The sequence below is a fragment of the Rana temporaria genome, chromosome 5, assembly GCF_905171775.1.
Source record: "Rana temporaria chromosome 5, aRanTem1.1, whole genome shotgun sequence".
Classification (NCBI taxonomy): Eukaryota; Metazoa; Chordata; class Amphibia; order Anura; family Ranidae; genus Rana; species Rana temporaria.
Window position 1 is genome coordinate 426,543,060 of NC_053493.1, and position 20,114 is coordinate 426,563,173.

At 53.2% G+C, this 20,114-nt stretch overlaps 1 protein-coding gene across 2 annotated transcripts in view; it reads right to left on the reverse strand.

Annotated features, from left to right (window-relative positions):
• The window catches only part of KCNH2 (potassium voltage-gated channel subfamily H member 2), a 294,893-nt gene that overhangs the window by 43,906 nt on the left and 230,873 nt on the right, over window positions 1–20,114 (reverse strand). The gene's annotated exons all lie outside the window — the stretch shown is intronic.

Consider the following 20,114-nt stretch of genomic DNA (forward strand, 5'->3'; position numbering starts at 1 on the left):
TCACGGCACCAATTTTGTAAGGGCCGAGTCACGGCACCAATTTTGTATCTGATCTCCGGTGATTGGTAGATGATACAGAGTTAACGCTGGAACCCAGGGTTTGACAAATTTGCTTGGAATCTCTAGGAGCCAGCTAAAAGAGTTAGGAGCCAGAAAACGCGCCCCGTCCCGACGAGCTCGCGCGCAGAAGCCAACGCATACGTGAGTAGCGCCCGCTTACGTAAACGGTATTCAAACCACACGTGTGAGGTATCGCCGCGATCGGTAGAGCGAGAGCGATAATTCTAGCTCTGGACCTCCTCTGTAACTCAAAACATGCAACCTGTAGAATTTTTTAAATGGTCGCCTATGGAGATTTTAAAGGGTAAAAGTTTAATCTTTGGGGGTTCCAATTAGAGGGAAGGAGATGAAAAACGGCAGTTTTTCACCCCCCTACATTACAGACCCCCCCCCCCTACAATACAGACCCCCCCTACATTACAGACCCCCTACATTACAGACCCCCCTACATTACAGACCCCCTACATTACAGACCCCCTACATTACAGACCCCCCCTACATTACAGACCCCCCCTACATTACAGACCCCCCTACAATACAGACCCTCCCTACATTACAGACCCCCCCTACAATACAGACCCCCCCTACATTACAGACCCCCCCCTACATTACAGACCCCCCCTACATTACAGACCCCCCTACAATACAGACCCCCCTACATTACAGACCCCCTCTACATTACAGATCCCCCTACATTACAGACCCCCCCCTACCTTACAGACCCCCGTACATTACAGACCCCCCCTACATTACAGACCCCCCTACATTACAGACCCCCCCTACATTACAGACCCCCCCTACATTACAGACCCCCCTACAATACAGACCCCCCCTACATTACAGACCCCCTACATGACAGACCCCCCTACATTACAGACCCCCCTACATTACAGACCCCCCCTACATTACAGACCCCCCCTACATTACAGACCCCCTCTACATTACAGACCCCCCTACAATACAGACCCCCCTACATTACAGACCCCCCTACATTACAGACCCCCTCTACATTACAGACCCTCTACATTACAGACCCCCCTACATTACAGACCCCCCTACAATACAGACCCCCCTACATTACAGACCCCCCCTACATTACAGACCCCCCTACCTTACAGACACCCGTACATTACAGACCCCCCTACAATACAGACCCCCCTACATTACAGACCCCCCTACATTACAGACCCCCCCCCTACCTTACAGACCCCCCTACATTACAGACCCCCCCTACATTACAGACCCCCCTACATTACACCCCCTACAACACAGACCCCCCTACATTACAGACCCCCCTACATTACAGACCCCCCTACATTACAGACCCTCCTACATTACAGACCCCCCTACATTACAGACCCCCCTACATTACAGACCCCCCTACATTACAGACCCCCCTACATTACAGACCCCCCTACATTACAGACCTCCTACATTACAGACCCCCCTACATTACAGACTCCACCTACATTACAGACCCCCCTACATTACAGACTCCCCCTACATTACAGACCCCCCTACATTACAGACCCCCCCTACATTACAGACCCCCTACATTACAGACCCCCTACATTACAGACCCCCCTACATTACAGACCCCCCTACATTACAGACTCCCCCTACATTACAGACCCCCCTACAATACAGACCCCCCTACATTACAGTCCGCCCCTACATTACAGACCCCCCTACATTACAGACCCCCCTACATTACAGACCCCCCCTACATTACAGTCCCCCCTACATTACAGACCCCCCTACAACACAGACCCCCCCTACAACACAGACCCCCCTACATTACAGACCCCTCTACATTACAGTCCCCCCTACATTACAGACCCCTCTACATTACAGACCCCCCTACATTACAGACCCTCCTACAACACAGACCCCCCTACATTACAGACCCCCCTACATTACAGTCCCCCCTACATTACAGACCCCCCTACATTACAGACCCTCCCTACAATACAGACCCCCCTACATTACAGACCCCCCTACATTACAGACCCCCCTACAACACAGACCCCCCTACAACACAGACCCCCCTACATTACAGACCCTCCCTACAATACAGACCCCCTCTACATTACAGACCCCCCCTACAACACAGACCCCCCCTACAACACAGACCCCCCTACAATACAGACCCCCCTACATTACAGACCCCCCTACAATACAGAACTCCTCTACAATACAGACCACCCCTACAATACAGACCCCCCTACATTACAGACCCTCCCTACAATACAGACCCCCTCTACATTACAGACCCCCCCTACAACACAGACCCCCCCTACAACACAGACCCCCCTACAATACAGACCCCCCTACATTACAGACCCCCCTACAATACAGAACTCCTGTACAATACAGACCACCCCTACAATACAGACCGCCCTACATTACAGACCCCCCTACAATACAGACCGCCCTACATTACAGACCCCCCTACATTACAGACCCCCCTACATTACAGACCCCCCTACATTACAGACCCCCCCTACATTACAGACCCTCCCTACAACACAGACCCCCCTACATTACAGACCCTCCCTACAATACAGACCCCCTCTACATTACAGACCCCCCTACAACACAGACCCCCCTACATTACAGACCCTCCCTACAATACAGACCCCCTCTACATTACAGACCCCCCTACATTACAGACCCTCCCTACAATACAGACCCCCTCTACATTACAGACCCCCCCTACAACACAGACCCCCCTACAACACAGACCCCCCTACAATACAGACCCCCCTACATTACAGACCCCCCTACAATACAGAACTCCTCTACAATACAGACCCCCCCCTACAATACAGACCCCCCTACAATATAGACCCCCCTACATTACAGACCCCCCTACAACACAGACCCCCCTACATTACAGACCCCCCTACAATACAGACCCCCTCTACATTACAGACCCCCCTACAACACAGACCCCCCTACATTACAGACCCCCCTACAATACAGACCCCCTCTACATTACAGACCCCCCCTACAACACAGACCCCCCCTACAACACAGACCCCCCCTACAATACCGACCCCCCTACATTACAGACCCCCCTACAATACAGAACTCCTCTACAATACAGACCCCCCCTACAATACAGACCCCCATACATTCCAGACCCCCCTACAATATAGGCCCTCCTACATTACAGACTACATCTACAATACAGACCCCCTCTACATTACAGACCCCCCCCCTACAATACAGACCCCCTTACAATATAGACCCCCCCTACATTACAGACCCCCCCTACAATACAGACCCCCCTATATTACAGACTACATCTACAATACAGACCCCCCTACATTACAGACCCTCCCTACAATACAGACCCCCCTACATTACAGACCCTCCCTACATTACAGACCCCCCTACATTACAGACCCTCCCTACATTACAGACCCCCCCTACATTACAGACCCCCCTACATTACAGACCCTCCTACATTAAAGACTCCCTACATTACAGACCCCCCCTACAATACAGACCCCTCTACATTACAGACCCCCCCTACATTACAGACCCCCCTACATTACAGACCCCCCCTACAATACAGACCCCCTCTACATTACAGACCCCCCCTACAACACAGACCCCCCTACAATACAGACCCCCCTACAATACAGACCCTCCCTACAATACAGACCCTCCCTACAATACAGACCCTCCTACATTACAGACCCCCTACATTACAGACCCCCCTACATTACATACCCCCCCTACAATACAGACCCCCTCTACATTACAGACCCCCCCTACAACAAAGACCCCCCCTACAACACAGACCCCCCCTACAATACAGACCCCCCTACATTACAGACCCCCCTACAATACAGAACTCCTCTACAATACAGACCCCCCCTACAATACAGACCCCCCTACATTCCAGACCCCCCTACAATATAGACCCCCCCTACATTACAGACCCCCCTACAATACAGACCCCCTTACAATATAGACCCCCCTACATTACAGACCCCCCCTACAATACAGACCCCCCTACATTACAGACCCCCCTACATTACAGACCCCCCCTACATTACAGACCCCCCTACATTACAGACCCCCCCTATAATACAGACCCCCTCTACATTACAGACCCCCTACATTACAGACCCCCTACATTACAGACCCTCCTACATTACAGACCCCCCCTACATTACAGACCCCCCTACATTACAGACCCCCCCCTACATTACAGACCCCCCCTACATTACAGACCCCCCTACAATACAGACCACCCTCTATATTACAGACCCCCCTGCATTACAGACCCCCCCCTATAATACAGACCCCCTCTACATTACAGACCCCCCTGCATTACAGACCCCCCCTATAATACAGACCCCCTCTACATTACAGACCCCCCTGCATTACAAACCCTCCCTACATTACAGACCCCCCCCTACATTACAGACCCCCCTACATTACAGACCCCCCCTATAATACAGACCCCCTCTACATTACAGACCCCCTACATTACAGACCCCCCTACATTACAGACCCCCTACATTACAGACCCTCCTACATTACAGACCCCCCCTACATTACAGACCCCCCCCTACATTACAGACCCCCCCTACATTACAGACCCCCCTACAATACAGACCCCCTACATTACAGACCCCTCTACATTACAAACCCTCCCTACATTACAGACCCCCCCTACATTACAGACCCCCCTACATTACAGACCCCCCCCTATAATACAGACCCCCCCTACATTACAGACCCCCCTACATTACAGACCCCCCTACATTACAAACCCTCCCTACATTACAGCCCCCCCCCTACATTACAGACCCCCCTACATTACAGACCCCCCCTATAATACAGACCCCCTCTACATTACAGACCCCCCTACATTACAGACCCCCCTACATTACAGACCCCCTACATTACAGACCCTCCTACATTACAGACCCCCCCTACATTACAGACCCCCCCTACAATACAGACCCCCCTACATTACAGACCCCCCTACATTACAGACCCCCTACATTACAGACCCTCCTACATTACAGACCCCCCCTACATTACAGACCCCCCTACATTACAGACCCCCTACATTACAGACCCTCCTACATTACAGACCCCCCCTACATTACAGACCCTCCCTACATTACAGACCCCCCTACATTACAGACCCCCTACATTACAGACCCTCCTACATTACAGACCCCCCCTACATTACAGACCCCCCTACATTACAGACCCCCCTCTATATTACAGACCCCCCTACATTACAGACCCTCCTACATTACAGACCCCCTACATTACAGACCCCCTACATTACAGACCCCCCTACATTACAGACCCTCCCTACAATACAGACCCCCCTACATTACAGACCCCCCTACATTACAGACCCTCCCTACATTACAGACCCCCCTACATTACATACCCCCTACATTACAGACCCCCCCTACATTACCGACTCCCCCTACAATACAGACCCCCCTACATTACAGACCCCCCACATTACAGACCCTCCCTACATTACAGACCCCCCTACATTACAGACCCCCCTACATTACAGACCCCCCTACATTACAGACCCCCCCTACATTACAGACCCTCCCTACATTACAGACCCCCCTACATTACAGACCCCCCTACATTACAGACCCTCCCTACATTACAGACCCCCCTGCATTACAGACCCCCCCTACATTACAGACCCCCCCTACATTACAGACTCCCCTACATTACAGACCCCCCTACAATACAGACCCTCCCTACAATACAGACCCCCCTACATTACAGACCCTCCCTACATTACAGACCCCCCTACATTACAGACCCCCCTACATTACAGACCCCCCCTACATTACAGACTCCCCCTACATTACAGACCCTCCCTACATTACAGACCCCCCTACAATACAGACCCCCCTACAATACAGACCCCCCTACAACACAGACCCCCCTACATTACAGACCCCCCCTACATTACAGACCCCCTACATTACAGACCCCCCTACATTACATACCCCCCCTACAATACAGACCCCCTCTACATTACAGACCCCCCCTACAACAAAGACCCCCCCTACAACACAGACCCCCCCTACAATACAGACCCCCCTACATTACAGACCCCCCTACATTACAGACCCCCCTACATTCCAGACCCCCCTACAATATAGACCCCCCCTACATTACAGACCCCCCTACAATACAGACCCCCTTACAATATAGACCCCCCTACATTACAGACCCCCCCTACAATACAGACCCCCCTACATTACAGACCCCCCTACATTACAGACCCCCCCTATAATACAGACCCCCCCTACATTACAGACCCCTCTACATTACAGACCCCCCTACAATACAGACCCCCCCCTACATTACAGACCCCCCTACATTACAGACCCCCCTACAATACAGACCCCCCTACAATACAGACCCCCCTACATTACAGACCCCCCCTACATTACAGACCCCCTACATTACAGACCCCCTACATTACAGACCCCCTACATTACAGACCCCCCTACATTACAGACCCCCTACATTACAGACCCCCTACATTACAGACCCTCCTACATTACAGACCCCCCCTACATTACAGACCCCCCTCTATATTACAGACCCCCCTGCATTACAGACCCCCCCTATAATACAGACCCCCTCTACATTACAGACCCCCCTGCATTACAGACCCCCCCTATAATACAGACCCCCTCTACATTACAGACCCCTCTACATTACAAACCCTCCCTACATTACAGACCCCCCCCTACATTACAGACCCCCCTACATTACAGACCCCCCTACATTACAGACCCCCCTACAATACAGACCCCCCCCTACATTACAGACCCCCCCTACATTACAGACCCCCCTACAATACAGACCCCCTACATTACAGACCCCTCTACATTACAAACCCTCCCTACATTACAGACCCCCCCTACATTACAGACCCCCCTACATTACAGACCCCCCCTATAATACAGACCCCCCCTACATTACAGACCCCCTACATTACAGACCCCCCTACATTACAGACCCCCTACATTACAGACCCTCCTACATTACAGACCCCCCCTACATTACAGACCCCCCCCTACATTACAGACCCCCCCTACATTACAGACCCCCCTACAATACAGACCCCCTACATTACAGACCCCTCTACATTACAAACCCTCCCTACATTACAGACCCCCCCTACATTACAGACCCCCCTACATTACAGACCCCCCCTATAATACAGACCCCCCCTACATTACAGACCCCCCTACATTACAGACCCCCCTACATTACAAACCCTCCCTACATTACAGACCCCCCCCTACATTACAGACCCCCCTACATTACAGACCCCCCCTATAATACAGACCCCCTCTACATTACAGACCCCCCTACATTACAGACCCCCCTACATTACAGACCCCCTACATTACAGACCCTCCTACATTACAGACCCCCCCTACATTACAGACCCCCCCTACAATACAGACCCCCCTACATTACAGACCCCCCTACATTACAGACCCCCTACATTACAGACCCTCCTACATTACAGACCCCCCCTACATTACAGACCCCCCTACATTACAGACCCCCCCCCTACATTACAGACCCCCCTACATTACAGACCCCCCTACATTACAGACCCCTCTACATTACAGACCCCCCCCTACATTACAGACCCTCCTACATTACAGACCCCCCCTACATTACAGACCCTCCCTACATTACAGACCCCCCTACATTACAGACCCCCCTACATTACAGACCCCCTACATTACAGACCCTCCTACATTACAGACCCCCCCTACATTACAGACCCCCCTACATTACAGACCCCCCTCTATATTACAGACCCCCCTACATTACAGACCCTCCTACATTACAGACCCCCTACATTACAGACCCCCTACATTACAGACCCCCCTACATTACAGACCCTCCCTACAATACAGACCCCCCTACATTACAGACCCCCCTACATTACAGACCCTCCCTACATTACAGACCCCCCTACATTACAGACCCCCTACATTACAGACCCCCCTACATTACATACCCCCTACATTACAGACCCTCCCTACATTACAGACCCCCCTACATTACAGACCCCCCTACATTACAGACCCCCCTACATTACAGACCCCCCTACATTACAGACCCCCTACATTACAGACCCCCCTACATTACAGACCCCCCTACATTACAGACCCTCCCTACATTACAGACCCCCCTGCATTACAGACCCCCCCTACATTACAGACCCCCCCTACATTACAGACTCCCCTACATTACAGACCCCCCTACAATACAGACCCTCCCTACAATACAGACCCCCCTACATTACAGACCCTCCCTACATTACAGACCCCCCTACATTACAGACTCCCCTACATTACAGACTCCCCCTACATTACAGACCCCCCCTACAATACAGACCCCCTCTACATTACAGACCCCCCTGCATTACAGACCCCCCCTACATTACAGACCCTCTCTACATTACAGACTCCCCTACATTACAGACTCCCCCTACATTACAGACTCCCCCTACATTACAGACCCCCCTGCATTACAGACCCCCCCTACATTACAGACCCCCTCTACATTACAGACCCCCTCTACATTACAGACCCCCCTACAATACAGACCCTCCCTACAATACAGACCCCCCTACATTACAGACCCTCCCTACATTACAGACCCCCCTACATTACAGACTCCCCTACATTACAGACTCCCCCTACATTACAGACCCCCCCTACAATACAGACCCCCTCTACATTACAGACCCCCCTGCATTACAGACCCCCTCTACATTACAGACCCCCTCTACATTACAGACTCCCCTACATTACAGACTCCCCCTACATTACAGACTCCCCCTACATTACAGACCCCCCTACATTACAGACCCCCCTACATTACAGACCCCCCTACATTACAGACCCCCCTACATTACAGACCCCCCTACATTACAGACCCTCCCTACATTACAGACCCCCCCTACATTACAGACCCCCCCTACATTACAGACCCTCCCTACATTACATACCCCCTACATTACAGACTCCCCCTACATTACAGACTCCCCCTACATTACAGACCCTCCCTACATTACAGACCCCCCTACATTACAGCCCCCCCGACATTACAGAGACGTGACCTGCGGCCCGCGGACAACTGCGGCCGTCGCGGGCTGCTGCGGCCCACCAGGCATATGCCCTATGGCCAGTCCACCAGCACCAATCTAATCACTAATGAGTGTGCCAGGGCAGATGGTTTCCAAGAGGGCATCTACGTCAGTCTGGAACGATCCTCACTGAACGGGGGGGGGGGGGGAGGGGAGGGGAGGGGCCTCGGGGGAGGGGGGGCGGCGGCACCATCTGTCCTCCATCTAGAACGCCGATTTATCATCTCCACACCACAGCCGCCGGACAACATTTCACACATTGAAGGGTTAACATCTATGACGTCTTCCTGACACCATGGAACCCGGACCCGGGCGGTGACGCGACATTCAACATCCGCCTTGACACCTTCTACGGTGATTGGATGAAGGGGTGGATAGAAACGATGGGGTGTCTACAGGATCTCACAAAAGTCAGGACACCCCTGACTAGAGCTGCCTACAAAAGATCGGGAAATACTTTGTCAGGATCGCAACGGGAAAAAAAAAAACGCGATTAATCGCCAAGAATCGCTACCGCGATTTTTTTCCTGTCGCGATCCTGACAAAGTATTTCCCGATCTTTTGTAGGCAGAGAATTCTCCCCCTCTCTTCTGTCCGGTCAGTCCGCCGAGTTTTACAACATTCCATCCTTGGAACTTAAAGTGAAAATATTGGGCTGGATTCAGGTAGATTTGCGCTTTTTTTACGGAGGCGCGGGGCAAAGTTTTTGCCCTGCGCCCCCGCAAATTTACTGCGCTGCCCTTGATTCACGGAGCAGTAGCTCCGTAAATTGCGTGGGCGCGCCGTCAAAATGCCCGGCGTAAGCGCGCGCAATTTAAATGATCCCGTAGGGGGCGGGAATGGTTTAAATTAGGCGCGTTCCCGCGGCGATCGTAGAGCGCATGCTCCGTCGGGAAACTTTCCCGACGTGCATTGCGGCAAATGACGTCGCAAGGACGTCATTTGCTTCAAAGTGAACGTGAATGGCGTCCAGCGCCATTCACGATTCACTTACGCAAACGACGTAAAATTTGAACGTCGCGACGCGGGAACGCCGGGTATCCTTTAGCATTGGCTGCGCCTGCTTTTAGCATGGGCAGCCTTACGCTAAAGATGCCGTACGCAACCGACGTAACTTGCGTACGCAGGGGGCGCGCAACATTGTGAATCGGCGTAAGTATGCAATTTGCATACTCTACGCTGACCACAATGGGAGCGCCACCTAGCGGTCATCGCAAGAATGCAGCCTAAAATCTGCGTGGCATAAGAGCCTTATGCCACGCAGATTTTAGGCTGCAGTCGGCGTAACGAGTTCTCTGAATCAGGAGAACTCGTTACGCCGGCGCAAGTCAGCAATTGCGCTGCGTAACTATGGTTACGCAGGCGCAATTGCTACTTGAATCTGGGCCATTGTATCAATTTGTCTTTTACATCAAAGGACTCGACTTCTGTATGTAAATGAGGAAAGTTTCACCGCTTCCCCCCCCGAAACCATTGTGCAGGTAAAGGACCGGGGCCCCTTTTTTGCGATTTGACAACTGACAATTGCGCGGTCGTGCGACGTGGCTCCCAAACAAAATTGGCGTCCTTTTTTCCCCCACAAATAGAGCTTTCTTTTGGTGGTATTTGATCACCTCTGCGGTTTTTATTTTTTGCGCTATAAACAAAAATAGAGCGACAATTTTGAAAAAAAAAAAATTCAATGGGGTGGATTCAGGTAGGGGCGCGCAATTTAAACGGCGGCGCAGCGTATCGTCTTTAAGCTACGCCGACGTAAATTACAGGAGCAAGCGCTGTATTCACGAAGCACTTGCTCCGTAAGTTGCGGCGGCGTAGCGTAAAAGGGGCCGGCGTAAGCGCGCGTCATTCAAATGATCCGGGTAGGGGGCGTGGATCATTTAAATTAGGCACGTTCCCGCGCCGAACGCACTGCGCGTGCGCCGTCCCTAAAATTTCCCGACGTGCATTGCGGTAAATGACGTCGCAAGGACGTCATTGGTTTAGATGTGAACGTAAATGGTGTCCAGCGCCATTCACGGACGACTTACGCAAACGACGTAAAATTTTCAAATCGTGGCGCGGGAACGTCGTCCATACTTAACATTGGCTGCGCCTCCTAATAGCAGGAGCAGCCTTACGCCGAAAAAGCCTTAACGCAACCGACGTAAAAAAAGGAACGCCGGGCGCACGTACGTTTGTGAATCGGCGTATCTAGGTAATTAGCATATTCTACGCCGACAACAACGGAAGCGCCACCTAGCGGCCAAAATGATATTGCGCACAATTCTACGCCGCCGCAATCAAGTTACGTCGGTGGAGGAAGCCTATTTTTTCAGCGTAACTGCCTTTGTGAATCGGCGTAACGGAACGCCGACGCAGAAATTACGGCGGCGTATCTGGAGATACGCCGCCGTAACAGGTACCTGAATCTACCCCAATATTTTTTACTTTTTTCTATAATAAATCTCCCAAAAAATATATATAAAAAAGTTTTTCCCTCAGTTTAGGCCGATACGTATTCTTCTACATATTTTTCGTAAAAAAAAAAAATCGCAAAAAGCGTTTATCGGTTGGTTTGCGCAAAAGTTATAGCGTCTACAAAATAGGGGATAGTTTTATGGCATTTTTATTAATATTTTGTTTTACTAGTAATGGCGGCGATCTGCGATTTTTATCGGGACGGCGACATTGCGGCGGACGCATCGGACACTTTTGACGCCATTTTGGGACCATTGTCATTTATACAGCGATCCGTGCTATAAAAATGCCCTGATTACCGTGTAAATGACACTGGCAGGGAAGGGTTAAACACTAGGGGGGGGCGAGGAAGGGGGTTTAAGTGTGTCCTAGGGAGTGATTCTAACTGTTAGGGGGCGTGGCTACGAGTGACGCATCACTGATCAATGACGGGGAACAGACGATCAGTGTCCTGTCACTAGGCAGAACAGGGAAATGCCTCGTTTTTATAGCGATCTCCCTGTGACACCGAGTTTGCGGGGGTTCAATGAGCGCGGCGGCACGTGCGCGCCCACAACGCTGCGATTTAAAGGGGACGTACCTGTGTATATCGGCGTGCGCCGGTTGGCATATGGTTAAAAGCAAAAAAAAGTGGGGGTGGGGTCTCGCCCCCCCCCTAGTCCATACCAGGCCCTTTAGGGGAAACCCCGCGCCAAAACAGCCTTCCCATAGACACACCCCTAAACCTTGTGGACCGCCTTCCCATAGACACACCCCTAAACCTTGTGGACTTCCTTTCCCATAGACACACCCCTAAACCTTGTGGACTTCCTTTCCCATAGACACACCCCTAAACCTTGTGGACTTCCTTTCCCATAGACACACCCCTAAACCTTGTGGACTTCCTTTCCCATAGACACACCCCTAAACCTTGTGGACTGCCTTCCCATAGACACGCCCCTAAACCTTGTGGACTGCCTTCCCATAGACACACCCCTAAACCTTGTGGACTGCCTTCCCATAGACACGCCCCTAAACCTTGTGGACTGCCTTCCCATAGACACACCCCTAAACCTTGTGGACGGCCTTCCCGTAGACACACCCCTAAACCTTGTGGACGGCCTTCCCATAGACACGCCCCTAAACCTTGTGGACGGCCTTCCCATAGACACACCCCTAAACCTTGTGGACGGCCTTCCCAGAAGAGGTGAAGGTGTTATAGCTGCAAAGGGGCGGAGCCAATACAATCGAATAAACAAATAAAAATGTCCAATAAATGTAAAACCCGCCGAGGTGCAAATAAATAAAATGGGCGTCGTCCTCTCCCCTCCCGGCACACCGACCCCGGGAATTATAAAGGGAACTCGACGTCTCGGCGCTCCCAGCGCCGCATTTTATTTATTTGTCTTGCAGCGGTAATGGCGATCGTTCTCCGCGCCGATCTCCTGCGCTTTATTTATCGTCTCATTACTTCTCTCGCACACAAACCCCCTCCCCCCATCACTGCGCTCCGCCACCTTCCCCCGACCTGGCAGACGACACGCGCGGGGCGGAGCCCGAGAAATGTGAGGAAGGAGCCCGCCGACTCCACATTGTCTGTATAGCAGAGATCCTTAAAGGTTCAATCCACCTAAAGAGTAGGAGGGGCAGACTCAGAGTGAACAGGCTGCATGCAACCTGAACCCAGCAGTCTATAGAAGGGGCAGACTCAGAGTGACCCCCTCCACCCCTTACTAATATTACCCCCCCACTACTGCCCCCTCCCCATTACTAATATTACCCCCCCCCCACTACTGCCCCCCTCCCCATTACTAATATTACCCCCCCCCCACTTCTTCTCCCCCTTACTAATATTACCCCCCACTACTGCCCCCCTCCCCCTTACTAATATTACCCCCTCCCCATTACTAATATTACCCCCCCACTACTGCCCCTCCCCCTTACTATTACCCCCCCACTACTGCCCCCTCCCCCTTATTAATATTTCCCCCCCACTACTGCCCCCCTCCCCCTTACTAATATTACCCCCCCACTACTGCCCCCTCCCCCTTACTAATATCCCCCCCACTACTGCCCCCTCCCCCTTACTAATATTACCCCCCACTACTGCCCCCTCCCCCTTACTAATAATACCCCCCACTACTGCCCCCTCCCCTTACTAAATTGACCCGCCCCCTACTACTGCCCCCCTCCCCCTTACTATTACCCCCTCCACTACTGCCCCCCTCCCCCTTACTAATATCCCCCCCACTACTGCCCCCTCCCCCTTACTAATATTACCCCCCACTACTGCCCCCTCCCCCTTACTAATAATACCCCCCACTACTGCCCCCTCCCCTTACTAATATTACCCCCCCACTACTGCCCCCCTCCCCCTTACTATTACCCCCTCCACTACTGCCCCCCTCCCCCTTACTAATAATACCCCCCACTACTGCCCCCCTCCCCCTTACTAATATGACCCACCCCCTATTACTGCCCCCTCACCCTTACTATCCCCCCCCCCCCCCCACTACCCCTTGCTAATAATACCCCCCACTACTGCCCCCTCCCCCTTACTATTACCCCCCTTTCCCTTACTAATATTACCCCCCACTACTGCCCCCTCCCCCTTACTAATATCCCCCCCACTACTGCCCCCTCCCCCTTACTAATATTACCCCCCACTACTGCCCCCTCCCCCTTACTAATAATACCCCCCACTACTGCCCCCCTCCCCCTTACTATTACCCCCTCCACTACTGCCCCCCTCCCCCTTACTAATAATACCCCCCACTACTGCCCCCCTCCCCCTTACTAATATGACCCACCCCCTATTACTGCCCCCTCACCCTTACTATTACCCCCCCCCACTACCCCTTGCTAATAATACCCCCCACTACTGCCCCCTCCCCCTTACTATTACCCCCCTTTCCCTTACTAATATTACCCCCCACTACTGCCCCCTCCCCCTTACTATTACCCCCCACTACTGCCCCCCTCCCCCTTACTAATATTACCCCCCCTCCCCCGCACACAGATCACCATGACTGCAATTTGTTATTATTCGGGATTGGCGTAGCGCAGTACAAAATAAAGTAGAACAGATAGAAGAGCCCCTCCCCCCTCCGATCAATCACACCTCTCTGGGCCCGCAGCCAGCATGCGGCCAGTGTTGTAGGGAGGGGGAGGGGGGAGTCAGACATTCATCAGAATCTCCTCATTGGTGTGATCAGAAGAGGACAACTGCCGATCTCACCGGAGCTCAGAGTGACATCACTAAACCGGGGGGGAGGGGGGGCGTGATCTCTGTCCTGGGGGAGGGGCAACGCTGACCCCCGAGGTGCAATAACATTTGTACTTCACCACTGCTGAGGGGGCGACACTCCCCCTGTCTGATCTGAAGGTGATGCCCCGCCCCCTCTGTCTGATGATAGGCGGGTCTGTACAGTGATGTCCCGCCCCCTCTGTCTGATGATGGGCGGGTCTGTACAGTGATGTCACAGTGCATTGACCCCTCCCCCGTGTCCCCCTATAATGTCCAGTCCCTGGGCACTCTGGGAAGGGGGTCCAGCTACGTAGGTGGGGCCTCGGCCCGGGGGAGGAGCATCATGAGAAACCCCCGACTCCTCCCCCCCGGGATCCGCCTCTGGCTGCCAAGAGGAGTCACCAGTCCCTCCGCAGCTCTCTGGTCTCCTGATTGGTGGGGATCCCGGCAGCAGATTTTGGGGGTGACTTTCACAGTGATAGACGGGGGTCACCGGACCGTCTCCAGCCCCCCCTCCCCCCGCCATGTGCCGCCCCCCCCCCCCCCGAGGACAATGGGCTATAAATAGACGTACCGTTCTTATCTGGTCCGCTTGGCGGCGGCTCGCTCGGTGATGGGCGGTGCGGCGGCAGCCATTGTATCTCCGTGTCATTGTACCGACAACATTATCTGTCCGGACACATGAGGCGCACGCCCCCGAGCCCCCCCCTCACCGGGGCACGCCCCCGAGCCCCCCCCCTCACCGGGGCACGCCCCCGAGCCCCTTCTCACCGGGGCACGCCCCCCGAGCCCCCCCTCACCGGGGCACGCCCCCCGAGCCCCCCCCCTCACCGGGGCACGCCCCCCGAGCCCCCCCCTCACCGGGGCATGCCCCCCGAGCCCCCCCTCACCGGGGCACGCCCCCCCCACCGGGGCACGCCCCCCGAGCCCCCCCTCACCGGGGCACGCCCCCCGAGCCCCCCCTCACCGGGGCATGCCCCCCGAGCCCCCCCCCCTCACCGGGGCATGCCCCCCGAGCCCCCCCCCCTCACCGGGGTTATTCCTGGAAGAAGTGCGCGTCCCCACGACCCCCGCACCACCCTCTCCGGTGTCAGAGACTCCGATATCTACCCCCCCCCCGAGTGTCACAGACCACGGGGCTCCGCTCCGACCCCTACGCTCACACATTCCTTCATGTGATTGGACCTTCTATGGTGAAGAGTCAACCATACTACTGACCCCAACACTCTCCATACTACTGACCCCAACACTCTCCATACTACTGACCCCAACACTCTCCATACTACTGACCCCGACACTCTCCATACTACTGACCCCGACACTCTCCATACTACTGACCCCAACACTCTCCATACTACTGACCCCAACACTCTCCATACTACTGACCTCAACACTCTCCATACTACTGACCCCAACACTCTCCACACTACTGACCCCAACACTCTCCATTACATACTACTGACCCCAACACTCTCCATACTACTGACCCCAACACTCTCCACACTACTGACCCCAACACTCTCCATACTACTGACCCCAACACTCTCCACACTACTGACCCCAACACTCTCCATACTACTGACCCCAACACTCTCCATACTACTGACCCCAACACTCTCCATACTACTGACCCCAACACTCTCCACACTACTGACCCCAACACTCTCCATACTACTGACCCCAACACTCTCCATACTACTGACCCCAACACTCTCCATACTACTGACCCCGACACTCTCCATACTACTGACCCCGACACTCTCCATACTACTGACCCCGACACTCTCCATACTACTGACCCCGACACTCTCCATACTACTGACCCCAACACTCTCCATACTACTGACCCCAACACTCTCCATACTACTGACCCCAACACTCTCCATACTACTGACCCCAACACTCTCCATACTACTGACCCCAGCACTCTCCATACTACTGACCCAACACTCTCCATACTACTGACCCCAGCACTCTCCATACTACTGACCCCAACACTCTCCATACTACTGACCCCAACACTCTCCATACTACTGACCCCAACACTCTCCATACTACTGACCCCAACACTCTCCATACTACTGACCCCAACACTCTCCATACTACTGACCCCAACACTCTCCATACTACTGACCCCGACACTCTCCATACTACTGACCCCAACACTCTCCATACTACTGACCCCAACACTCTCCATACTACTGACCCCAACACTCTCCATACTACTGACCCCAACACCCTCCATACTACTGACCCCAACACTCTCCATACTACTGACCCCAACACTCTCCATACTACTGACCCCAACACTCTCCATACTACTGACCCCAGCACTCTCCATGCTACTGACCCCAACACTCTCCATACTACTGACCCCAACACTCTCCATACTACTGACCCCAACACTCTCCATACTACTGACCCCAACACTCTCCATACTACTGACCCCAGCACTCTCCATACTACTGACCCCAGCACTCTCCATACTACTGACCCCAACACTCTCCATACTACTGACCCCAACACTCTCCATACTACTGACCCCAACACCCTCCATACTACTGACCCCAACACTCTCCATACTACTGACCCCAACACTCTCCATACTACTGACCCCAACACTCTCCATACTACTGACCCCAACACTCTCCATACTACTGACCCCAACACTCTCCATACTACTGACCCCAACACTCTCCACACTACTGACCCCAACACTCTCCACACTACTGACCCCAACACTCTCCACACTACTGACCCCAACACTCTCCACACTACTGACCCCAACACTCTCCATACTACTGACCCCAACACTCTCCATACTACTGACCCCAACACTCTCCATACTACTGACCCCGACACTCTCCATACTACTGACCCCGACACTCTCCATACTACTGACCCCGACACTCTCCATACTACTGACCCCGACACTCTCCATACTACTGACCCCAACACTCTCCATACTACTGACCCCAACACTCTCCATACTACTGACCCCAACACTCTCCATACTACTGACCCCAACACTCTCCATACTACTGACCCCAGCACTCTCCATACTACTGACCCCAACACTCTCCATACTACTGACCCCAGCACTCTCCATACTACTGACCCCAACACTCTCCATACTACTGACCCCAACACTCTCCATACTACTGACCCCAGCACTCTCCATACTACTGACCCCAACACTCTCCATACTACTGACCCCAGCACTCTCCATACTACTGACCCAACACTCTCCATACTACTGACCCCAACACTCTCCATACTACTGACCCCAACACTCTCCATACTACTGACCCCAACACTCTCCATACTACTGACCCCAGCACTCTCCATACTACTGACCCCAGCACTCTCCATACTACTGACCCCAACACTCTCCATACTACTGACCCCAACACTCTCCATACTACTGACCCCAACACTCTCCATACTACTGACCCCAACACTCTCCATACTACTGACCCCAACACTCTCCATACTACTGACCCCAACACTCTCCATACTACTGACCCCGACACTCTCCATACTACTGACCCCAACACTCTCCATACTACTGACCCCAACACTCTCCATACTACTGACCCCGACACTCTCCATACTACTGACCCCAACACTCTCCATACTACTGACCCCAACACTCTCCATACTACTGACCCCAACACTCTCCATACTACTGACCCCAACACTCTCCATACTACTGACCCCTACACTCTTCATACTACTGACCCCAACACTCTCCATACTACTGATCCCAACACTCTCCATACTACTGACCCCGACACTCTCCATACTACTGACCCCGACACTCTCCATACTACTGACCCCAACACTCCATACTACTGACCCCAACACTCTCCATACTACTGACCCCAACACTCTCCATACTACTCACCCCAACACTCTCCATACTACTGACACCAGCACTCTCCACACTACTGACCCCAACACTCTCCATTACATACTACTGACCCCAACACTCTCCATACTACTGACACCAACACTCTCCATACTACTGACCCCGACACTCTCCATACTACTGACCCCGACACTCTCCATACTACTGACCCCAACACTCTCCATACTACTGACCCCAACACTCTCCATACTACTGACCCCAACACTCTCCATACTACTGACCCCGACACTCTCCATACTACTGACCCCGACACTCTCCATACTACTGACCCCGACACTCTCCATACTACTGACCCCAGCACTCTCCATACTACTGACCCCGACACTCTCCATACTACTGACCCCGACACTCTCCATACTACTGACCCCAGCACTCTCCATACTACTGACCCCAACACTCTCCATACTACTGACCCCAACACTCTCCATACTACTGACCCCGACACTCTCCATACTACTGACCCCGACACTCTCCATACTACTGACCCCGACACTCTCCATACTACTGACCCCGACACTCTCCATACTACTGACCCCAGCACTCTCCATACTACTGACCCCAGCACTCTCCATACTACTGACCCCAACACTCTCCACACTACTGACCCCAACACTCTCCATACTACTGACCCCAACACTCTCCACACTACTGACCCCAACACTCTCCATACTACTGACCCCGACACTCTCCATACTACTGACCCCGACACTCTCCATACTACTGACCCCAACACTCTCCATACTACTGACCCCAACACTCTCCATACTACTGACCCCAACACTCTCCACACTACTGACCCCGACACTCTCCATACTACTGACCCCAACACTCTCCATACTACTGACCCCAACACTCTCCACACTACTGACCCCAACACTCTCCATACTACTGACCCCAACACTCTCCATACTACTGACCCAACACTCTCCATACTACTGACCCCAGCACTCTCCATACTACTGACCCCAACACTCTCCATACTACTGACCCAACACCCTCCATACTACCGACCCAACACTCTCCATACTACCGACCCAACACTCTCCATACTACTGACCCCAACACTCTCCATACTACTGACCCCAACACTCTCCACACTACTGACCCCAACACTCTCCATACTACTGACCCCAACACTCTCCATACTACTGACCCAACACTCTCCATACTACTGACCCCAACACTCTCCATACTACTGACCCCAACACTCTGCATACTACTGACCCCGACACTCTCCA